We start from the raw sequence: 25,433 nt of genomic DNA, 5'->3' as shown, positions 1-25,433 counted from the left end.
CACTGGGCCAATGTTGAGGGCCCCAGAGATCCTTGTTTTTACTAAGTATCAAGTCCTCCGGTTCCTCTCCGTTGAGCTTAAGGTAATTTGTCTGCATCCATGGTGCAATTTTACCCAAGCCCAGTTGGAGGGGGGACGACCCAGCCGCATTGTCCGTAGAGAGAGAGAAAATAATCTGGTAGTCGTCCATGTAAGAAAACAGGGACAACCCTGGATATTCCACAACATCAGGTAGAGGTCTAACGTATACATTGAAAAGTAAAGGGCTAAGAATGGAGCCCTGAGGTACCACATAGGGTGAAGGATGGATATCGGAGCAGGCTGTTGGGGAAAAGACTTGGAAAGTGCGATTGGCAAGAAAAGAAATGAGCCAATTTAAAGCTGAGCCACAGATGCCTAACAATCTTAACGTTTTTGCTAACATGGTGTGAGACACCATGTCAAAAGCTGCGCTTAAGTCTAGACATATAAGGGCCACCATGTCTCCAACTAATCTCTTTAATTAGCTTGGCAGACAGAGGATCGTGGAAATGGTTGGAGAGTTTTATTGATGGTATTGCTTTAAGTAAATCAGCTTCATCCAGAGGTTTGAAGGTACTCCAGGTAGAATTATTTTTAACCCAATGGCCAATGTGAGGGGCTTGCAATAGGTGTGTGTCTGGGAGGAAACTTGGTTGGTCCAGGGAACGTAGACGTTGGGAGGCTAGTTGCAGTTCTGAGTCAATCCTCTTTGTCATTTCCATGAAATAGCAGAGAATTCATCACCACTTGGCAATGACCCATTATCAACCGATTGGAGGTTAGCTTGGCAACTAACTTGCTGTTTGAGGATTTCAAATAGTTTTTTGGGTCTGTTTTTGGCATTGTCTAATTGTACCCTAAAGTATTCTGCTTTTGATCTACGAATGTGTTTGTTGTAGGAGCTTCTTGTTGACTTGAGGTGTGCTAAGGAGGGAGAGCCTCTCCAAGAAATCTCGGCGAGCCTTTGATTACATCTTTCCTCATTAAGGTTGGCGCTAAACCAGGGTTTGGAGAGTTTGATATATTTATTTATTTATTTTATTTATTTTGAAAGTTTTATATAGCGCGGACAAGATCCTTGCGGATATCAGAGCGCTTTACATGGAAGGAGTACATGAGGGATCATAGTTCAGAGATAAAACATCGTCAAACAAATAAATCAAAAGAAGCAATCAGTACAATCAGATAAGTCATGCATAGGGTGCAATATGATCTAATGATCTGTGCATTAAAAACAAATAGAGGTAAAATACTGCAATAAAAGGCATACATTCACTAGTTGATAATAATCTAACATAGGCCATTTCTTAGGGTGCTATATGAGCTAACGATCGGTGCATTATAAACAAATAGAAGTATAGTACTACAATAAAAGGCATTCACACGCTAATTAATAGTAGTCTTTCTAATTAATAGTAATATTTCTTAGGATGCTATATGGGCTAACTATCGGTGCATTAAGAGTGATTGGAGGTATGTTACTGCAAAGTGGCAGACATTCGCTAGTTAAAATTAGCCTAATGAGTGTTTCCCAAGGGTGAGTTCAAGTGGTGAAAAAGACTAGTCCAGAATGGCCGACAGAGGTAGAGAGAGAGGGAGAGACCAGTCTAAGATGGCAGCCAAAATGCAAGGATTCCAGAGTTTGGTTTCTCTTTCTACTCTGGCGGTGTCGAATTAGTCCATCTTCCATGTTGATTGAGGGGGGGAGCAGAGTTCAGCTTCTATGCTGCTAGATGGTGGCTTATCTCTGTGTTGCTGCTCCCTGACCGCGTTGGTATGTAGCTTCATGGTGGGCAGGGGGGCGATTTATGGTTCCAGCTTTATGGCCCCAGCCAGGTTAGCAATGAAGAGTGAAAAGCCCGCGCAAATACCAGTCACATAGAAGTCCGGGCAAAGCGTAAAACAAAGCCTGCATGAATGTTTGATATGATGTGAATACAGGTAGTTGCCCTTCGCGTCGCCCCAAAGGCTGTCTAAATAGTTTTGTGTGCTGTATTCCAGGCAGGGAGTGGAAAGACCTGCAATGGAACTTTGGTGGATAGCTCAGCGTACAGTTACCTTAGAAATCACCACTGACGCTGCTGCTCCCATCAGGCTTCTCCCAAGTTGCGCAGAGGGTGCCCCCAACACACCGGTAAACAGAGCATACCGGCCGTGTGAGGGGGGGAGGGGGGGAAGCCTTCCGCCCAAAACGCTGCCACAAACATCCAAACACTGTCGCACCAGAGCCGCTCCAGATGCCCCCATTCGGTACTCACCGAACCACTGGACGGCGGGGGGGGGGGGGGAGGTCTTCCGTCGAATCCTTGCTAAAAACACACCAAGGGGCACACCGGAGCCGCTCCAGACATCGACCGCTCCGTCTTGAAACCTTCCTTAGAGGGGGGGGCGCTTGTTCACGCCGACCCCCTTCCTCAGCGTCACCGATCCTGTGCTGCCGAGGGTGCTCACCAAATCAACCGTGAGTGCCTTTGAGCTTCTAGGGATGGGTCAGCAACCGAACTCAATGCCCTCCTCCGCCTTGTAGCGGGGGACCACGTCCAACTCTCCGACGTCGTCAAGCTGTCAGGACTAGACTCCTGGAGCTTCAACCGAGCTCCAGTGCCCTCCTCCGCCTTGTAGCGGGGGACCACTTCCAACTCAGCGAAGTCATTAAGCTGTCTGGACTAGGCTCCTGTAGTTTCAGCCGCCCCTATTGATGCTCATCTCTTATGCCGCCTTGCGTTGAGGGTGTCAGAATCAAAGGTCCGCTCGGGGCATTTCAGGGGTCATTAATCCAATCCAGTTACTCGATCCAGTTACTCTTACGTTCCGTTCTTCTTTCTCCTTCCGTTCCGTCGTGTTGGTGAGTGCTGACAGGGATAATGCCCGAATGGGATCCCCAGCACCGGGAGCTCCTCACAGGAGCTCCCTACCCGGCGGCCATCTTTGTATTGTATTGTATATGTTCTTTTTTAGATGCTTCGGAGCAATGTTGTCAAGTATGTTTGTCGTGAAATGGATGTAGTGAACAGTAAGGTCATTCACATGAGTCTTATTAGTGGGAGGAGGTAGAATGTTGTTGCTAATGGACGTTAGGTCTGTTAAATTAATATTTCAAAAGTCTCTCGACCACTGTCACTGTCGGATGTTATCCCTGTCTAATCAGCTCCTTTTCCAATATGAGGAAGGAGATTAGGTAGTGATCTGACCAGCCACATGGGGATATGGATTCAAATGGTATTATAGTATCCTTAGCAATGATTAGATCAAGAGTCGAACCTCTGTTGTGAGTTGGGCAATTACAAGATTGGATGAGGTTGAGGTCTGAAATTAGAGCCTTGATGGGGGTCATTTGAGTAATTCCAGTGAATTTTAAAATCCCCAAGGAACATCTGTTTGGTGTGTTGGTCTGAGTTAGAGCAGATGGTCTCCATTAGTTGGTCAATGAAATGGAGATTGCCTCCAGGAGGGTTGTAGATTGTGTGGCTTTTGCACACAATCTTATCCTTGTGCCATGTTTCAGTGCCTAGATATTCACATGCTGGTATTGGAGCAGTTTGTGTTCCTCTCAAGGGGAGCACATATCAGTAAATGCATGCTATGCCACCCCCAAAACTTCCAGCTCTGTCCAGTCTAGTGATGTCATAACTGGGAGCAACCAAGATGTCCAAAATGTGTGAGGAGGTCTCATTGAGCCAAGTTTAAGTTAAGATTAGGAGGTCTAGGTCTTGTACTTGTATGAGATCCACAATGCCAGCTGTGTGTCTGACCACAGCCTGCAGTTAAGAAGCAAAGACTTTATATGAGATTTAGGGCCAGATGCATTAATGCGCTGTTTTGCGATTCCCTAATTGCGAATCATTGCGATTCACAATTAGGAAATTGCAAAATGGCATGCATGAAAGTGTGTTGAACGCTCTCTGCGAGTCCTAGGGGATCGCAAATGACCTACCTCATGAAGAATAATGAGGTAGTATTATTTTTATCAAGTGTCGGGGGAGGTAGAATGTTGATCCATTCAGTTTCCAAAGTCAATATCTTAATCAGGGTGAGGGAATGGATCACTTGTCCTGTACAACCTTCGGTATGCAGGTAAATTACAGGAAATGGGGTGTCCCAATCTAATATGACCCTCATGCACGTGATGGGTATGTTTGACGTTAAAGCGGTATATCTTGGTTCTCCGCTTTTAAATCACGTGTGTGCATAATCATTGAGTCGATCGAGTTATGCAGCCTCCACCAGGAGGATCTTACCCAAGGTTGATGCAGTAGTGAGCCAGTGAAAAAATGCTTTTAAAAGGGGCCAGGAAGACCAGGGTATGGATATATTAGTCTTGCTTCAAGGTCCGGAAACTCTTTAGTGTAGTGCACGTTGGAACTGGATATATGAGTAGTAAGTGCACTTAGAGTCTAAGGTTCTTAAATTAGTGAAAGGGATGTTCTAAAATGGTCGACATGTTTCTGCCATACTGCCTGGGTTAGGACTTATAGGCATTCTTCAGGACCGTTAGGTGAATGACGTGAAAGTAATATAAAGATAGTGCTCAGAAAGGTGACAAATAAAGGTTGTTGACCTGTTATTCTTGTTATGAAGGTCTCATTGTACCTGCGAAAAGTAAACACAGTGGTATCGCAACACACACAAGGGAGAGGGTACAGGGGGACACATAATTAGCAGCAATCTGCTACATCTATCTCTCTTGTGATAGGATACTAAACAACTAAAAAATGGCAATACTATTGTAACCGGCAATCCAACATGGCATTGTCATCTCTCTCATGTGGCTCTCCATACTCATGCAAAGATTGATAGCATGCTTGTAATCGTAATATGCGTGTTGTTCTTAAAAATATCTTGGTGTTTATTTCACATTTCATGTAGTCTGTGTACCACAAGCGGTTTAATTACAATGTGGATATTCACCATTTTCTAGCCCTTATCCCGTATGCATTGTGCTAAGACGGTTTTCATTATGTGGTGATATTTTAGAGATCGTATTTACAAAAGTGGCCCCATGGTGTTCTGGTCGCGAGTGAAAATCTCATGCGCTTTAGTTACCTCGCGCAAATAGTTTTCGCGCTCCTGTCGGGTCGAGTGAGCTTCAGGGGGACTAGGGAGGGGAGATATTACGGTTAGTGTCATTATTTCCCGTATACTTGCGGTTTCCGCTGGTCTCGTTCTGGGCGCGAAAACTATTTGCGCGAGGTAACTAAAGCGCATGAGATTTTCACTCACGACCAGAACACCATGGGGCCACTTTTGTAAATACGATCTCTAAAATATCACCACATAATGAAAACCGTCTTAGCACAATGCATACGGGATAAGGGCTAGAAAATGGTGAATATCCACATTGTAATTAAACCGCTTGTGGTACACAGACTACATGAAATGTGAAATAAACACCAAGATATTTTTAAGAACAACACGCATATTACGATTACAAGCATGCTATCAATCTTTGCATGAGTAATGAGAGCCACATGAGAGAGATGACATTGCCATGTTGGATTGCCGGTTACAATAGTATTGCCATTTTTTAGTTGTTTAGTATCCTATCACAAGAGAGATAGATGTAGCAGATTGCTGCTAATTATGTGTCCCCCTGTACCCTCTCCCTTGTGTGTGTTGCGATACCACTGTGTTTACTTTTCGCAGGTACAATGAGACCTTCATAACAAGAATAACAGGTCAACAACCTTTATTTGTCACCTTTCTGAGCACTATCTTTATATTACTTTCACGTCATTCACCTAACGGTCCTGAAGAATGCCTATAAGTCCTAACCCAGGCAGTATGGCAGAAACATGTCGACCATTTTAGAACATCCCTTTCACTAATTTAAGAACCTTAGACTCTAAGTGCACTTACTACTCATAATCCAGTTCCAACGTGCACTACACTAAAGAGTTTCCGGACCTTGAAGCAAGACTAATAAATCCATACCCTGGTCTTCCTGGCCCCTTTTAACCTTTTGAATGCTATGGGGATTTTTCCCCTGTGCTGGAAACCCATGAACCCCATTATTCATGACGAGCTGGGCTCGTCATCAGCGTAGCAGGAGGCTACTGCATGACGAGCCCAGCTCGTCATGAGCGTGGAAGGGGTTAAAAGCATTTTTTCACTGGCTCACTACTGCATCAACCTTGGGTAAGATCCTCCTGGTGGAGGCTGCATAACTCGATCGACTCAATGATTATGCACACACGTGATTTAAAAGCGGAGAACCAAGATATACCGCTTTAACGTCAAACATACCCATCACGTGCATGAGGGTCATTTTAGATTGGGACACCCCATTTCCTGTAATTTACCTGCATACCGAAGGTTGTACAGGACAAGTGATCCATTCCCTCACCCTGATTTAGAATAATGAGGTAGGTCACAATTTGAGGCACCCTAAGAAATGGAAAAATCACAGGGAGTGTGGCCTGCTGGGGTCAGAAGATAACCATGTCTGTGAGTGCTTTTAAATAAAGCAATTATTTTTTGTTAAGCAGCCCGTTTTAGTTAAAGGAAAACGAGATGCTTTATAAAAATAAAAATGAAAAGTTTTCTTTCATATTTTAAGCGCAGGCAGTGGTCCATAGGGCCACTGGCTCTCTTAAAAAATGCTTTTACAAACATTCACAAAGGGGAAGGGGTCGCTTGCGGACCCCTTCCCATTTGTGAATGGGTAACCACCTATTTGAAGAAGGTGGTAAAATGTGAATGTTTTGTGACCGCATTTCAGTCGCAAATATTCATACATACTGATGTGATTCAGTATTAGGAAGGTGCGCCCTAAACATGCCGCTACCTAATACCGAATCGCAAACCCATTTTGCGATTCGGTAACAGGTTACTGAATTGCAAAATTTAGGGTTTGCTACATTGTAAAAGCATTTTTTGTGTTTGCAAATTGGCAGATTCTGCAAATCGTCCCGTTTGCAAACTCAAAAAGGCTTGACACATCTGCCCCTTAGTTACTAATGGTTCACAATGAGTTATGAGGACATGTAGTAAATTATGTTTTTTCATAGATCTGTTGAAACTGGGTTCTCTGAGCCGGTCAGAGATGGTCTGGATGGTGACCGGCAAGAGTAATAAGTCCCTAAGTATAGAGCAGTATGATAAAAAGGAAGTGAATATAAGTATCAGATAAATGTTTAGTAACCCTTCATCAGCCAGGCTAGCTTGAATCCAGGGGCCATTATTAGACACAATATTTTTGATCCTCAGGAAAATTGCATTTGTGAAATGCCTTAGAAGCTTTGTTCCGTTGTTGTGTAATCAGAGCCTTAAGGAAGGGATGAAACTGTCCAAGCTATACTGTTAAATGTACCATTGAGTATCACAGCAGAACCTAAGAATTCTTTCATTGTGCAGTTGATGTAGTTGCATTAAAGCAATAAGACATCAACTATACAATTGTTGTGTTAAATGTTTTTTGGTCGACGTCTGAATTTGTGGACATAATGTTTAAATTTGGAATTCATTTTTTTTTAATGATATATTCTTTTGTATACACTGTCAATACATTACAAACATTGACCTTTAAATACATTTAAAATGTTAGCTATCATCCCATATGTGTCATAAAAACCGCTTTGATTCCCCATAGAGGGACCATTTGTGTACAGAACATCACAGTAGGAAAAACCACCTGTTATTCCTTCCCCCGGATATTTGCCCCCACCCTACAGTTGCTCTCAAAGGTTAATCCTCTCATTCCTGTCTGTCTTGAGCAGAGCTCTCCTCGTTCTCCCCAAAATTAGCATGGATCTCTGACCGTGTTTGCAAATCCTCCTTTGCATGGTCATCTCTCCTACACTGACGGAGTAGCACCTCTTCGGCCGCTGCCCATTCTATGACATCCTTGATCCACTTCTGTTCCTGGGTCCAAACGGGTTCATCCATGAGATGGCAACACACTGTTTTTCTAGTAGCACGGACAGCTGTATAAATTTCAATTCCATTTTCCTGCCCTTGTGTTTCTTGACCATCCCCAAGAGAGAAGTGGACAGGACCAGTTTCACATCTATACCCTCAAAGCTCTCTAATCGTCTAACCACCAACTCCCGGTAAGCATGTCCCGGGGGATAGTACCAGGCTAAGTGAAGAAAGGTTGTAGGTCTACCTTGACACCGATGGCATCAGTCAGTTCTGGTGGGGTCTGTTGTATGTAGGAACACTGGGGTAACATATGCGCGGTGTATATAATTGAAATGTACTAGTTTGAACCGTGCATTGCTCACTCCTTGCTTAATAAGTGCGCAAGCAAATTTCCACTGGGAGTCTCCTAGTTGTGCACCCAATTCCTCTTTCCACACCTCCGTAGCCCAAAATATGATCCTTGGTTTGTCAGCAGTCATGGCTCTGCATAAATGGGAAACCAAATGTCCACCTCCACCATATTCTAGAAAGATTCAAAACAGTACAGAGGGGGGGGGGCATCTGGGTATGTGGGCCAGACCTCTCACACTACGTCGAAAATGATTGCATAGGTTAAAAACTTGCCCTGTCCCACTCCAAAGGTCTCCAGTGCTACCTCACATGTGATAAACGTGTCATTGGGGTAAAGTTCACTTAGAGTCAAGCATCCCCCAGCACTCCAGGTGCTAGTAACAACTTTGCCGGTAAATACATGTAACCCTGGAAGATCCCACAAACCAAAACTCACATGCAAAGGGGGCACCTTTGAGCACCACCTTCATCGCTCGCTCAAATATCGATTATGTATGCGTAATTAGAAATGGCAGCGTGGGATCAGCCCTCCCACCATGGTAAAGCAACTGTGACAAGGTATCTCTGACTAATAGCTTTCCCAGTTTTCCCCATTAGACAGACAGTGTGCTGTGTGTTGTAGCTGAGATGCTGGATAATACATTTCCATATTGGGCAGTACCAATTCCCCATCCTCCAATGGAAGGTACAGAACCTCACGGGCAACCATTCTCCGACCACCTGTCCACACTAACATTGTTAGTAAGGAGTTTAGATGCTTTAAAACTGCCCTATGTCGTGGTCTAAAGAGTGCTGTAGTAATTTGGAACTGATCTGGTAAATCTGGACTCAATAGCGTAAAATGATAATAGAATACCGGGATAACGCAAGTTAATTAACTGCATTGTGAATATTCAAGTTGTGACTGCTGCAGTTGTCTCACTCTACAGCTAAATTTTTTAACCTAATATTTATTTTGCCATGTCTTTGCCTGACCTCTTTCAGACAGCAATTCTAAAGTATAAAGATTGTCTAAAAACAGTGTTTGGGTACAAAACATGACGGACTAGAACATTTCTCATGAGTAGTGCTTCCCCTGTCCAATGGTTTTCGCATCTGTTAATCTACCCCAGAGTTTCACAATCAAAACAGAAAAATATTAGTTTTCCAAAATAAAAATGCTAATCGATCTTGGCATGAAACAAACATATATGTGATTATTATGGTAAATTGTGATAGATTTTCAAGGTTCTAAAAATGCTGCTTTTTGCTTCCCTATTTTGAAAGTGCCATATATGCAGCCTGAAGTAATTACTGCCAGTCGTGCATCTGAAATGGTTTAATATTCTCAGTGATAGCCGATCTCCCATGCAGCAGAGATTTCTGAATCAGGTAATTTGTGCATTGATCTTTCAAAAATGTTCCTAGACAAAGTCAACAATATCCATGGGAATCTTTTTTTTAATTTTTTATTTGAAATCTCATTGCGTTGCTAAAATGCAAAATGTTAAATATGTAATGATTGTTCCCTTTGACAAATAAAAAAAATAAAAAACATTAACAAAAACACATGGGAATATTTGTAGTCTTACCCCTACTTTTTTGATATCCATTGAAACTTCCCTTCTAGAGACTTCCCTTCTAGAGACTGATCCCAGGCATATTCTTGAGAACTGCTCCTTCTTGACAGCAGATATGATGGCTAGCATTCTTTCAATACAATATGTATCTCCCCAAACAAGTGTCCTTAATCAGAAACACACAGTGATGGAAGTTAGCACTCATGCATTTGTTCATGTAATTAGTGCATCTTTTAGTTCAGTATATGTTCCTTGAAAATAGAGACCAGTGCCCCCTTTAAATAAAGCCAGAGCTGTAGTTACATTTGTTCTGGCTAATTTTTGGCCCATCTCTAATACTGTTACCCTAGCTAAGACCATTAGAGAAAGCTTCAAAATCCAACTAGTTGACTTTTTAGAAACCCATGATATCTTAGATTCAACTCAGTTAGGGTTCATCCAATATAACTGAATCATTTCTTGTGGCAACTGTTGAGAAGTACTACATGGTTTATAATCAGGTTGGTACAATGGCCAATAACCTTTTAAAACAGTCTTAGGCCTTAGATAAGGTCAACGAAAATATTATCATCTAGTGGATTGAAAAAATTGGTATAAAATTGTGAATTTTGGAGTGGATTGAGTAATTCTTAACCGATAATCACCAAGTTGTTTCTCTTTCTCATTTTCTAATCATTGTTTCATCATTGCACTGTGATGTTCAGAGGGCTCTGTCACAATTTGTTCAACATTTATGTGGCTCCCCTGGCTTCTTTCATAAGAAATTTTGGTAGCTCATTGTTGCAGCCAAGCAAAAAATACATAATCGTTGATCCAGCTGCCTGAACCAAAACATACACCCTTAATTGCACTTCATAACTGTTTAATAGTGGTGGCCAACCGGATAACCACCAGTGTGTGGAAATTTGTTTCAGACAAGACCAATGTATTCATTTTACATAATCACCCCTCAGTATGGTCATCCAGTTGGTGTCCATCTATTCTTGGCCCATGTCTGATTTCTGATGAGTAGGTTCAAAACCTGGGAATTAGATTTGATGTCAAGTTGTCCTTTATTCCACATGGAAATAAGCTTATCACTCACTGCTCTCTGGAGGAGCGTGATAAAAAGTCTTACTTTGTTACCCACAGATGGTAAGGAACTGTGATTTAGGAGGTAATCTTTTCAGACCTCAACTATAGCAAGAAAACTCCTTTTCTGAAAATATCTGATTGCCACATGGCAGGAGATTCAGAATTTGGTAGTTTGCTTGCTTCTCATTTTATTGCCTTGTGTATCCATCTAATCTCATGTAGGGGAATCACATTGGCTGCTCATCAGTAAGAGAATTGCCTTTAAGTAGCTAAGTACAGTTCATGAAACCTTAACTGGCATATGCATTTGCTCCCTTATATCTAGATACCTAGCATATGTGCCATTGGATGGTCAAAGATCCGTTTTTCTTGCACTACTCAAGGTTTCTCCATCCATCTTACTAGGATGAGACGAAGAACCTTTTTCTGGGCAGGCACCCTCTTTGGAATTTCCGTTACATGGACCTGAAATTGATCACAAGCCATCAGGTCTTTCGCATGCTCTAAAAGGTCCACCAATTTAAGACTGCTCTATAGTTTTTTCCTGTGGCTCTTTTAGGTTCACCATGATGGATTCAACGCAGATCTGTGACTGGTGGTGAGTGTCTGAAAAGTTTCAACGATCTGTCCATCATGTCCTTGTGTTTGCTTTGTTTGTCCTAAGTTGGCAAGGTATGCCCAGACGTGGGTCCCTCGCTCACTTTGCCACTGGATTCAAGCTAGCCTGGCTGATTAGGGGTGTTACCCCAAAACCGGTCCCAGGATGCTTGTTTCCAGTCCAGGGAAAGGCCTGGCTTGGCAGTTCGGGCTGGACTGTTCCCATGAGGCACAGGGTCAAGACTGATTGGCATATAGCTGGGTCTGAACTGGGGTGGGAAGTGAGCTAAAGAACGATGATGGATTCAACCCGGATCTGTCACTAGGGGTGAGTGTGGGAAAAGTTTCAGCGCTCCGTCCATTATCTTGTGTTTGCTTCTTTCAGGTTCAGTGACAGCATGCATTTGTGGCAGTTGTTGCACTTTATACATTTTCAATCCCTTCTATACTTGATCATCTAATTACACTTTCGTAGTCCTTTTATCTCCAGGAATAAAGTCATTGGAAATACAAGACAACATTTATGTTGCCATTGGCTGCACGGAAACATCCAGTAGGATCAACTGTCTCTTTCTGGAAGACATTCTGAAAAGAATGCAGATAGTGTTTGGGTATCCAGGACTAGAGATAAGCTATTACAAGTGCCTGAGAGCTAGAGGACCACTTTTTAGTGATAAAACTGAGATGCTGCACCTAAAGTAAGAAAGTAGTTTCAACTGTCCCATTTTATTTGCCCACAAAACAGAAACCTTAGCTATAAATATTCACAATTAGTGAAATATAGTTGGTACACATACTTATCATATGGTGATTGCATCACCCTATGATATGTCTGTTCACTGATGACATATTGCATACACTGGAGGAACTTCCCTAGTACCTCTTGTTATATTGATATATTCAGAAAAAAGTCCGGCCGCCAGAACTTTGGCTTTGGGGCGGTGATACATTGATTTAATTGAGTTGATAAATTTGGGGCCAAAATTATTACGCGTCATAACTTCCCAGAGAAATTTCCAGGTAACACGGTCAAAAGCTTTCTCAGCATCAAGTAGGATCATTGACATTCGCTCCCCCCTGGCAGTCATGGCATCAAATAAGGCAATTGCCCTGCGGATATGATCTGTAGTTCCCTTCCCAGGAATGAAGCCATGCTGCCATGGGGAAGCAAGCTGTTCAATGACCCCACTGAGTCTGAGCGCTAGAATTTTTGCATATAATTTGGAGTCCGAATTGATAAGAGATATGGGGCGATACGAGGTAAGATGTTCAGGAGATTTTCCCTTTTTAGGAAAGACGATTATGTTAGCTTCCTCCCAAGAAATTGGAGGTATACCATTAAATTGTATTCCAAGAAACAAATCATGTAAAATTGGTAATAATTGATGACTAAGTAGCTTAAATAACTCAATCGGTATCTTATCGGGACCTGCTGCTTTGCCAGATGCTAATAATGATAATGCGACACTAACTTCTGTAAATGTAATTTCCTTTTCAAGATCCTCCTTTGTATCATCGTCTAATAATTTCGTAGCCTCAGGATTACTGAGAAAGTTATTTAAGTAAATTTTTGTATCCACCTCAGACTTTATAGTATCCTCTGTATACAACTTCTGGTAATACCTCTGAAACTGAGAGTTAATTTCAGTTGCATGAGTAAATGTTTTCCCATTTTCTACTATATTAACGATATCTCTCTTTGTAGTTTTTTGGCGTGTATTAAGTGCCAGTTGTCTGCCCACTTTCTCTCCGCTTTCATATACTTGTTTTCTATGCGACTGATATGTCTCTGCAGCTTTCTGACTTAATTTGGAATTCAATTCTGATTTCAGTATTGCTACCTGCATCATCACTTGACTCGTGTCTTGTCTTTGCCTGATTTTAGAGATGTGTTCTTCCTCGGCTTTAGCTAAGGCAGCTATTTTTATTTCATATTCTTTTTTTTCCGTGTTCCTAATTTTAGATTGGTAATTAATAGTTTCCCCCCTTAGAGCAGCTTTATAAGTATCCCAAACAATATTTCTTGAGGCACTAAATCGATTCATGCTAAAAAACTCCTCAGTCCAGACTTTAATGTAGTCGATATATTCTTGGTTGCATAGTAGTTTCCTATCAAAGGACCTTGCAGTTTTTTGAACGCAATTGGTGTCATAATCAATTAATAATTTTAAGGGATTATGATCTGATAATGTTTTTGGGAGTTTGTTTATACGCGAGGAAGATGTTAAGTCTTTGGATGTAAAAATATAATCTATTTGTGCATATTTTTGGTGGGGATGCGAATAGTACGTATAACCAGGGTCTGTTAAATTGTTCTGCGCCCAGATATCCGTTAGCCCGAGGCTACATATTAGGCTACTAACAGCGCGATAAACTTTCGGTTTCCGGCCTATATACTTAGATGTAGTTATATATGGTGACAAGGATGGTATTAAAGAGATATTAAAATCGCCACAAAAAATTAGCGGGCCTTGCCACATAGCTAATTCTGTTTCTAAAGTTTCAAAAATTATAGGGTCATCTTGATTTGATCCATAAACAGTGCATATCGTAATTCCACTTACTAATTTAGCAATCGCCCACCTTCCATGTGGATCAGATAAAAAGCGTATTCCCTGCCCATGGCAATTTTTAGCCAATATTGCAACCCCCCTAATATTTGTTGTTTGAGATGAAGCTACTATTAGATTATACTGGAGGAACTTCCTTTGCTCTTACAGGAATTTGTTTCAAGTTCCCACAATAAATCATAACAAATTTGAGGTAATTATTCTAAAATTGGGCCTTGAAGATCAGGCACTATTCACATGGGGCAAAATCTATTACATTTTTTTTATATATTTATCCTACAAATTCACTCAACACTGTGCTAAATGCAAACATGGTTAGACATTGTTAATGACATTTCTGGGAGTCAGTCTGTTCAAGGAAATACACCATTTCAGACTTTTCAGTTGATTTTTCAAGCCTCCTTACTATTACATCATATATCTATAAGCAACCATAAAGCTTTGCCAGTGGTGAACTATTACATAGCACAAAAGACGGACTATATGATGCAATTAAAAACTGTGTGTGTCTGTCTAATAACTATATGGTGCAATCGACAGACTACACGTGGCAGTGTAGAGAGTCATTGTACAGTGCCAGAGACAGTGGTGTGCCAGTGTATGGTGAAAGAGGCAGACCATGTGCTTCAGTACATAGCATTGTGAGTTGATTCTCCGCTCACTTCGGGAGTTAACCCACATGCTGCACTGCACAGCATTGTGTGGTGATTAATGTACTCTTCCAGATCCAGGCCGCACACTATAGAACACACCAGTGTGAACGGTCAGTAGTTTACACTGCACTTGGTTCCAGTATACTTATTTCACCTGTGTCAGGCAGTCAATCATATGTAAAATTTTAAAATATCAACCTTATGAATGTTAAGTAATGCTGCAGAGGAATTGCTGTTTAGTATCTCTGAATAATATACATTGACCTGGGTTTAGGTAGGACTGTTTAAATACAAAAACTGGGAACTATTGCGGTATATTGCTGTAGAGCAGTTAAACATGTTATGGAGGCCTGAACGGAGATGTAAGGGGGACTTGAGCAATGGAACTCTGTAACTTTGGCAAGGGAAGGGGAGCAACAGAAGGGGTGGCAGGATGTAGTTTTCTTGATGGGTGTGACCACCCTATCGTTGTATTGTTGTTTTACTTGTTCGTAAACTTTAATTAAAAAAATAGAAACCTAAACACAAAAACTTCCAGGCTCACTTAGGGGCAAAGTGTTAATTCTGGGAAAGTCCATTTAGAACTTCGTGGCCACGTCATTGTACACCCAGGAACAGCTTTAGAGTGTCCTGATAAACAATTATTCACGAACTAGGGAGAATTTAAAACAAAAGAGCGTGATATAAAAGATAAAATGCTGGTTTAAGAGTCTGCTTCTGGATTAGTGTACTTATCTGCACCCATATGATTCAATACTTTATGATGGTGCTGCTGGTACTGTCAGTCAAAAATAACTTTATTTGATTTTCTCAAACCATAAAGCATAAAGCATATAAAACATATCTCATATAAAACTTTTTCAGTTCGTAAAATCCTACTTGGTTCCTTTGTGGCACCGAGCCTTCAGTCTTTGCCCATTTTTAAAAGTAAGTTTTCTACCGCTATCATAAATTTTGTCCCCCTACATATTAAAATGTTTGATGCGGCACCCATCCAACTTGTCGCTGCCTGTCTGCAGGTGTGGATATTTAAATTGTTAAAAACTCTTCTCAGCAGTTTCCTTCTTTCTGATTTCACAGATTCGCAGACACACAGCAAGTGGGTCAGAGTTTCAGTGTGATAACCGCATAAACGACATGCCTTTGTTTGATGCTTATTTTTCCATGTGGGCGCCAAGTCTAATAAACAATGATCTCCAAATCTGTATGCCATGAATCTCCTTTTTAAAGACAGTCGGAAATGAGCTGCTAGATAGGGTTGTGGTCTTAGCCGTGTGTAAGAATTTATTATGACCCATGCGTGGTGGCGTCTTAGTAATCCCCTTTTGTCCTCCACGAAGGATAATGCTTTTGCTTTGTTATTGCAAGCTTTTTTAAATGTGGACTTTTCCATCTTGCTGTTCCAAAGCCCATTGATCTCTAATTCTTCCAGTGCTATCCGCAGTTGGTCCCCCCAAGTATTTGGGGTTCTTTGCTCTAGTTGTTGTTTTATTTCCAACCAGCATAAGTTGTTCAAAGTTCCCAACTCTGCTGCTCTGAGTTTCCAGCATAGGTTTACTATGGTTGCCTTCCTTTGGAATTCCTGGTTCTGTAATCCGAATTCCAAGCGAATTTGTGCTGGCGAGGAACCTTTAAAAAGATTGAATACTGATTTATAAACCTTAGGTTTATGAAGAATGTACAAGATCTATATGACCTGATGGTGTGGTTCAATTGTTAATTGCTCTGCAAAAACCTTATAAACCGGTATCTTTGGCTACTATAGCCAGATGGTTAAAATCTGTCATGAAAGAGGCGGATATTGATACCCAATTGTATGGAGCGCATTCTGTAAGTGGAGCTATGGCCTCCAAAACCTTTATGTTAGGTTCTACTGTTCAGGATATCATGCAATCTGCTGACTGATCTTCTGAGTCAACTATTAAACAGTTGTATTATAAATCGGTGGGTGATATAGCTTCAGTTGTATTTGATATGTGTTAAACTAGCATAATCTGAAGCCTCCGGTCCTGTAATAGAATACAAAATTAGCTAGCATCCACGCCAAGAATTTTCAATTCTATTAAGGACACGGAGGCGAGGATTATCCCACCCAGATGTATTACTATATTTGTAATGTTTATCCACCCATATGTATTGATTCTTCTGTTTAAGCAGAAATTACGGGTTTCTTGTATCTCATTCCTTCCGGGTTTGGAGAAGAAAATGGAGGAGCAGTACTTCTTGTTATGAAGATGTTAACATTCCTGTTTGGTTTCTTCCACGTTGGAGGATTTGTTTGGACTTGAATTATTCTTGGGACTAAAAACGTTCGAGCAAAGAAAGAGGCTCAAGTAATGGTTATGGTGGTTCTTCTAGGGTCATACAGGAAGTGATGTGTACCAAGAGCATCATGGGATGTGTAGTGTTTTTGCGTACAAAAACCTATTGATTGGCTGCTGTGAGTGGCAATAAATAGGAAAGAGAAGCATAATCTGAAGCATCCGTTCCTGTAATGGAATTTATAAACAAAGCATATCTAGCTAAGGGGTTTAGAAGAGAAATGATTTTTGAAAATAATTTGAGTCTCAAGTTTATTGATAACAATCAAGAAGATGCCTCACTGAGGGAGATAGTCAATTTTATACAGTTGATATTTACAGCGATCACATACAACAGAATCATGGCCCGTGGTTGGTTTTTCAACATTTTACCTTTTTACATATTAAAATGAAGGAACCAATATCAAAGTACTTTCAAATGGTACCTTTAAACAAACTCTGAATTAAACAGCCGTCCAATTCAGACACATAGGGAGTTGGCGTTGAATCGGAATTCCTAGAAATGAGGATATTAACGGCACATGAGGAAGAGGGGCAGTGCACATAGACGAAAACCAGCGGTAATAGGTTTTCAATGTCATGTGACACGGGGTCGCCCAATGGGAGAGCGAGTTTAAGTGACGTGCGGTGACTCCCACAGAAGTAATGAAGGGAAGACCATCAACATTTTACCTTTTTTTAGGTCTTGCCTGGCATTAGCAGGGCGCATGGCCTGCTCTCGCCATGCCAGGGCCTTTTGGAATCCATACGGATTCTGAAGCATGCACACAGACGAACAGAAGATGTGCATGCACCGCTGCTGACACCACTGCTGAGACAGTGTCCTGCTGACACACCACTGCTGACACACTACTGCTGACACTCCACTGCAGACACACCGCTGCAGACACATGACTGCTGACACATCGCTGCTGAAACGCCACTGACACATTGCAAACACGCCGCTGCTGAAACGCCGCTGCTCACTCACCACTGATGACACACTGCTGCTGACACACCACTGCTGCTGACACACCACTGCTGACACGCCGCTGCTGACACGCCGCTGCTGACACCGCTGCTGACACCGCTGCTGACACCGCTGCTGACACGCCGCTGCTGACACACCACTGCTGACAAACCACTGCTGACATGCCGCTGCTGACACCCCAGTGCTGACACGCTGCAGACACACCACTGCTGACACCCCAGTGCTGACACGCCACTGCTGACATGCCGCTGCTGACACACCACTGCTGACACACCACTGCTGACACATCGCTGCTGACACACCGCTGCTGTACCGCTACACCGCTGCAGACACCACTGCTGACACACCACTGCTGACACGCCACTGCTGACACACTGCTGCTAACAGCACTGCTGACACGCCGCTGCAGACTAGCCACTGCTGGCACACCACTTCTGACACATCGCTGCAGACACGCCGCTGCTGACACACTGCTGCTGACACACCGCTGCTGACACGCTGCTGCTGACACCACTGCTGCTGACACCACTGCAGACACCACTGCTGACACACTGCTGCTGACACACCACTGCAGACACGCCGCTGCAGACACCACTGCTGACACGCCGCTGCTGACACACCATCCTCACACCACTGCTGACATATCGCTGCTGACATGCTGCTGCTGACACACCGCTGCTGACACACCACTGCTGACACACCACTGCTGACACACCACTGCTAACACGCCAATGCGGACACGCCACTGATAACACACCCCTGCTGACACATCGCTGCTGACACATTGCTGCTGACACCGCTGCAGACACAGCACTGCTGATACATCACTGCTGACCCCTTCTGTGCACCCCACTGCTGACATGCCACTGCTGTACGCCTCACTGCTGAAACACTTCACTGCTGACACACCACTGCTGTGCACTTCACTGCTGACACATCACTGCTGAGCGCCCCAGTCATGATGGCAGAATTGAATGCAGCAAATTTGGAAGAAGTGGGAATGCACAGCACAGACCCATGTCACCTGAAGGAGTCAGGGCAAGGAGGAGGATGCAAGAAGCTGCCAGCACAGCTATGATAGGAGGAACATTAGAAAGGTGCATGAAAGACCAGGACAACATTCATTTGATCCCAAAGCTGAGTCACACGTGCAGGATATAAGAAGGTGGGTGCAACTAAAAGAAGTGGAGTAGCAGGAGGCAAGAGCTCTGATGTAAAGAAACAACTAGTTTGGTAGAGCAAATGATCGAAAAGGGATGCTCCCGGGTGAACAAGGCTTTACAGAGCAGATTAAGGTTGCTCACCCCTCACTAAGGCTAGTCGCAGGTGCAGGTAGAAGTGATGTTTGGCAAGGATTGTAGGGGGAGAGGACATGGGAGAGTTACACGAATAGAACAAGCATTGAAAATGCAATAGGTCTCGCCTTTGATTAAGTTAAAGCCATTTGCTTTGCTAATGGTATTGTATAGCAAAGCAAATGGCTATAACTTAATGAAAGGCGAGACCTATTGCATTTTTTAATGCTTGTCGTATTAATATGAAGGAACCATTAATAAAGTACTTTCTAAATGGTACCTTTAAACAAACTCTGGAGTAAACAGCCGTTCGATTCAGGCACCAAGGGAGTTGGCGCTGAATCGGAATTCCTAGAAATGAGGATATTAACGGCACATAAGGGAGAGGGGCAGTGCACCTAGACGAACACCAGCGGTAATAGGTTTTCAATGTCATGTGACACGGGGGTCACCCAATGGGAGAGCGAGTTTGTTAAGTGACGTGCAGTGACTCCAACAGAATTAATGAAGGGAGGACCATCAACATTTTACCTTTTTATGTATTAATATCAAGGAACCAATCTTAAAGTACTTTCTAAATATTACCTGTAAACAAGCTCTGAAGTAAACAGCCGTCTGCCATGATAAAAACCAGTTGTGTGTGCGAGCAGCACTGCACTGCATAGCTACGGTCGGACCGAGCAACACAGTGATTGTACTGTGATTCTGGGCAAATAGCTTAATCTCCCCATGCCTATTAAATAATCAGTGTCATTAACTGGTGACCATTGGTTTCGGGACAACACATGGGGAGGGGCAAATAAAGAAAACACAACACACGAAAGGGGCGAGACAGATGACCAGCGATCTCGGAGCGAGAGGTGGTGTTGGGGGCAGGATCCAGTGTTGTGACGGGGTCGAAGGGGGTGGGGGTCCATCGCACTCTGTGTGAAGAGAAAGGTGGGATAGCCAACTAAAGCAATCACTAAGTGAAATCGCCTCGGCTGAAACAAGTAGCCAAAGGCGGGAGAATTCAGTGGAATGGACCAGTAGAAAGCCAGCATTTCTAAATGCCACGAGAAAGAACCAATGACAATGGGTGGGTGTGCCAAACCCCACAGAAGAGATAAGAACAGGTCGATCGAAGCTCGACCTAAGGCAGACCTTCAATAAACAGTTACAGTGTGTTAATAAAACATAGAAAACTAAATGCCAATGCGTCAGTATCTCAGCAAAGGCCATCTACAAAAATATACTCGTAACAAAAAGGGGAGAGAGAAAAGGAAGTCGATTCGATCTACCTGGTCAGTATATCATAAACAAAGTAGAATCCACTGAAAAGTGACCGTGGTCCCTACAATGGTGGGGAGCACTTAGTGTTTTTAAAATACCCCTCACACACCAAAAGGACCCGGACCCTTGGTGTCATGCTTCATCATTGGGGTCTTCGCACCCCTCTACGGGATGCGGCGTGCTACTACCAACGACTATGAGGGAGCACTTATACACAGACTAAGGGGCTCATTAGGATGGCGGACGGAAGAGCCACCGCGGACCTGGAGTACGCGGAAAATGCCTTTTCCGGGTCCGCCTGCCGCGGACACTCCGTCCGCCATATCAGGATAGGAAAACGTGTCAAATTTCCATCCGCGACGGAAAAGCACGCACTGCCGCCGAACTACACACGACCACGCGGCGGACGGAACACATCCGGAGGCTCCGCCGTACGTACTGACGTCTAAGACCGTCCCCCAAATCAAGATGGCGGAAAATACTCATAAAACCGCTGCGGAAAAACAACCTGTCTGAACACGGCGGATTTCCCACAGCGAAGAAAAGATACATAGCAGAGAGACCCACCACAAGCTGCTCGCCACCATGGACCCAGCGCTACACGCTTTCCCGATGCTCTTCGCGATCCACCACGTCCTAGTCTTGGCCCACCATCGACGCCGGCGCAGGTAAGGCACAAACCATTGGCTGCATGGAGGGGAATACCTGCAAGGGTCGTGACGTAGGGAGGGGGAGTGTCATTTTACCGAAACCACTGATGAGAAGCAAATAGAAATGCACATTTGTAGTACGCTAACATGAATGACAACGACAAACCACGAGACATGATAGACTACCTTTATTCCACATAATAGGGGTATAATCACAGTGTATGCGTGAGCATGGGCAAAGTGGGCACCAGAGCATGAACATCAGAGGCAGCACGTGAGAGGGCAGAATGCAGTATCAGAACATCCACAGGGCATTGTGGAGTACAGAGCAGGTACATCAGAGGCAGCACATCAGAGGGCAGAATGCAGTATCAGAACATCAACAGGGCATTGTGGAGTACAGAGCAGGTACATCAGAGGCAGCACGTGAGAGGGCACAATGCAGTATCAGAACATCAACAGGGCATTGTGGAGTACAGAGCAGGTACATCAGAGGCAGCACATCAGAGGGCACAATGCAGTAACAGAACATCAACAGGGCATTGTGGAGTACAGAGCAGGTACATCAGAGGCAGCACATCAGAGGGCAGAATGCAGTATCAGAACATCAACAGGGCATTGTGGAGTACAGAGCAGGTACATCAGAGGCAGCACATCAGAGGGCAGAATGCAGTATCACAGCATCAACAGGGCATTGTGCCCAACAGAGCAGGTACATCAGAGGCAGCACGTTAGAGGGGCCAAGTGCATCAACAGTCCATAGCACTAAACATGTCCATCAGAGGCAGCACGTGAGAGGGGCCAAGTGCATCAACAGTCCATAGCACTGAACATGTCCACCAGAGGCAGCACGTGAGAGGGGCCAAGTGCATCAACAGTCCATAGCACTGAACATGTCCATCAGAGGCAGCACGTGAGAGGGGCCAAGTGCATCAACAGTCCATAGCACTGAACATGTCCATCAGAGGCAGCACATCAGAGGGCAGAATGCAGTATCAGAACATCAACAGGGCATTGTGGAGTACAGAGCAGGTACATCAGAGGCAGCACGTGAGAGTGCAGAATGTAGTATCAGAACATCAACAGGGCATTGTGGAGTACAGAGCAGGTACATCAGAGGCAGCACGTGAGAGGGCACAATGCAGTATCAGAACATCCACAGGGCATTGTGGAGTACAGAGCAGGTACATCAGAGGCAGCACAAGTACGTGTCCCAACCAACCCGTCCCAGGGACCACAAGAGTGCAACGCAGTTCTCAATGGACAATGGACACACCATGTGAAATAACATGTGAGTGAAGTGATCAGCACCTCACATCACAGAATCAGGTGGACTGCGTGAACTACCTGCCTCGGACACACTGCCAGCACCAGCAACAGGAGTGTGAGACACAGCCACAGCCCGAGTGACACACACATGGGCCACAGACCCAGACACACTGCCAGCACCAGCAACAGGAATGTGAGACACAGCCACAGCCCGAGTGACAGACACATGGGCCACAGACCCAGACACACTGCCAGCACCAGCAACAGGAGTGTGAGACACAGCCACAGCCCGAGTGACAGACACATGGGCCACAGACCCAGACACACTGCCAGCACCAGCAACAGGAATGTGAGACACAGCCACAGATCTACTCACTGACACGTGAGCCATAGACCCAGATACACTGCCAGGACCTGCAACAGGAGAGGGCACAACTGAGACTGTGCCACTACATGATGCATGACAGCAAACAACAGACACAGTGCCACTATCTGATACATGAAAGTCAACTGCACCTGCGCCACTGGGACCACTGAAATGATGAGCCACAGGGCTGTATGGGCCAGGAGGCAGGGTGGCCCTGGGAGCTGGGGATAGCTGACCTTGAGCGACATCGGGGTGGGCAGGTGTCAATGGTGTGTGTCTGCGTTTCTTAGGGATGTGTGAGTGCACCCTGGACAGGACAGGACTGGCAAGTGGTGGTGACTCTAAACAAATATCACCCACCATACGTGGAGCATCTGCAGCCGGGGATCGGGTTTCTGGGGACGTGCTGGAGCCTGCTTGTCGTTTGCTGTGTGCCTGCCGTCTGGATTCAGAATCATGTGTAATGGGGGATGCAACAACAGGGGACTCCCTCCTCTGCTTCTGACTGGGCTGGATGGGAGTGGAGTAAGCATGGGCGGATTTTGCGGATCCACGATTCACGAATTTGCGTATTCACGGATCGTGGATCCGCACAATCCGCGTATCTGCGGATTTTCGTAATTGCGGATTTGGGGCATTTGGCATTCATTCTCCGCCTCCTCTTCACTTTTTATTATTCGTTCCCTTTGGATTAAGGGGACCAATAGGTCACTCGTCAGTTGTGACTCTGGGCGCAGTCAAGGGGTCCCACTAAACTCTTCGCCAGCTGTCGTGGGGGTTAAGTGGCGACCCCCGTGAACCCTTAGGAATAAGAGCAGGCAGCGGCATGCTAACGAAACACTGAGTCACCCATGTGAAATACTGAGGGCAGGCAACAAATTCCTCTTGATCGAAGAGGTATGGCGTGTGAGCAACACCAACTGGGGGTGGGGGGGGGCGCATGACTGCGTAACGTTGTCACCCCCAGAAGGAACATACTTGTTAGATCCACTTTGTTTTGCCACTGCGTCCCCAGGGCGAACCCCCCCTAAAATACTTGCTACGCTAACATGCCAACTGAAATGTGGCATTTAGTAATGAAAATAAAATGTTTTGTTTGGGAACCATGCTTTCTCACCGGCTAGAACTGCATGCAAGATCGCACTGAATCATTTTGTAAACCCTCTCATTTCCAGTTGACATTGTACAGATTTTCCGAGCCTCCAATGCCTAGTTATTATCCATCATGAGGGCATATACTTACTCCCGGTAGGCTCCACCTACCGGAAGCTTTGGCTCGTTGTAGCGCGACATACTCCTATAATACAGTTCCCAAATCCCGGCCCTTCAACGCTGGTAAACACGTACGCACATGTTTAAACATAACATAGTGTGCCCCCAGGTTAAGAGACCCTCTCCTAACCACCGCCTGCGTGATGCTACTTCTGGAGATGCCTCGGGCATTACATAAACTCTCCGCTTGGCCCTGAGTGCAACGTATGTGCGGCTTGGCCAATCCTCAGCATGCTAATTACTGTTGTCATAGGGTGCAGTATTGATGAGAAGCGCAACTTGCACCTCACCTGAAGCTGGGGCTCATCTTTTCCGTTCTCATGCGGATGAAAAAGCTGGGTGGACCTGCAGCTGCCTTGCCTGTAAACTATTTTACGATGGCGCCGGCAAGCTGCCAGCGCCATCCTAAAATAGTTGCTACATTAGCTTCAACAGGAAGCGCGAATAGATAAAATAAAGCAGATGCACGAGCGCCTGCTTGATTTTATCTATTAGTGCTTCCTGTTGAAGCTAATTTAGTAACTATTTTACAATGGCGCTGGCAGCTTGCCGGCGCCATCGTAAAATAGTTACAACAACAGGCCAGCAAGGGTTGAACTTTTGACCTAGGAATCCGCCGCTCGCGGATTGCGAATTTTCGGTAAATTCGCGAGAGTTCGCGGATCGCGAATTTACCGAAAATTCGCAAAATCCGCGAGCGGAGCGGATTTAGCGCTCATGCTTAGAGTGGAGGTATGGGGGGACTCCGCCGCGGAGACATCTGTTTGGCGTTCAGTCGAAAACATCAGCCTCAGTGCAGCCAGGGGTGAAGTATGCCTGTCCTTGATTGCGCCATTGTCCATGGTAGAAGCCTTGTCCGTAGGATGTGCCTTATCCTTAGGTTGGGTGTTGTCTCTGGATTTTGCCTGTGCCCTGGTCGGTGCCCTGTTCCTGCCAGCAGACTTGTCGTCTGTGGTGTACCTGTCTCCAGTAGACACCTGCTCTCTGTGTGTGTCCCTGGCCTTGGGAGATGGACCTTGCTCTGTTGTGTGCCTGTCCTTGGGAGTCTCCCTGCTCTTAGGAGGTGCCTTTGTCTTTTGACTGTCCCTGTCCTTGGGAGGGTCCCTTTCCTCTGTTGTGGGCCTGCCCTTGGGAGTCTCCCTGCTCCTAGGAGGTGCCTTTGTCTTTTGACTGTCCTTGTCCGTGTCCTTGGGAGGGTCCCTTTCCTCTGTTGTGGGCCTGCCCTTGGGAGTCTCCCTGCTCTTAGGAGGTGCCTTTGTCTTTTGACTGTCCTTGTCCGTGTCCTTGGGAGGGTCCCTTTCCTCTGTTGTGGGCCTGCCCTTGGGAGTCTCC

The 25,433-nt window shown here is 44.6% G+C and overlaps 1 protein-coding gene across 1 annotated transcript in view; it reads left to right on the top strand.

Moving 5' to 3' along the window:
- LOC144827637 (C-C chemokine receptor type 4-like) overlaps positions 1-25,433 on the top strand; it is a 206,706-nt gene that overhangs the window by 125,590 nt on the left and 55,683 nt on the right. Inside the window, exon 3 of the mRNA XM_078685882.1 lies at positions 9,499-9,603. The gene's annotated coding sequence lies outside the window, so the exon portion shown is untranslated. The remainder of the gene's footprint in view (positions 1-9,498; positions 9,604-25,433) is intronic.

Source organism: Lissotriton helveticus, chromosome 4_1, assembly GCF_964261635.1.
Source record: "Lissotriton helveticus chromosome 4_1, aLisHel1.1, whole genome shotgun sequence".
In the NCBI taxonomy this organism is placed as follows: Eukaryota; Metazoa; Chordata; class Amphibia; order Caudata; family Salamandridae; genus Lissotriton; species Lissotriton helveticus.
The sequence above is the reverse complement of the archived record's forward strand: the minus strand, read 5'-3'. Positions and strand labels throughout refer to the sequence as shown.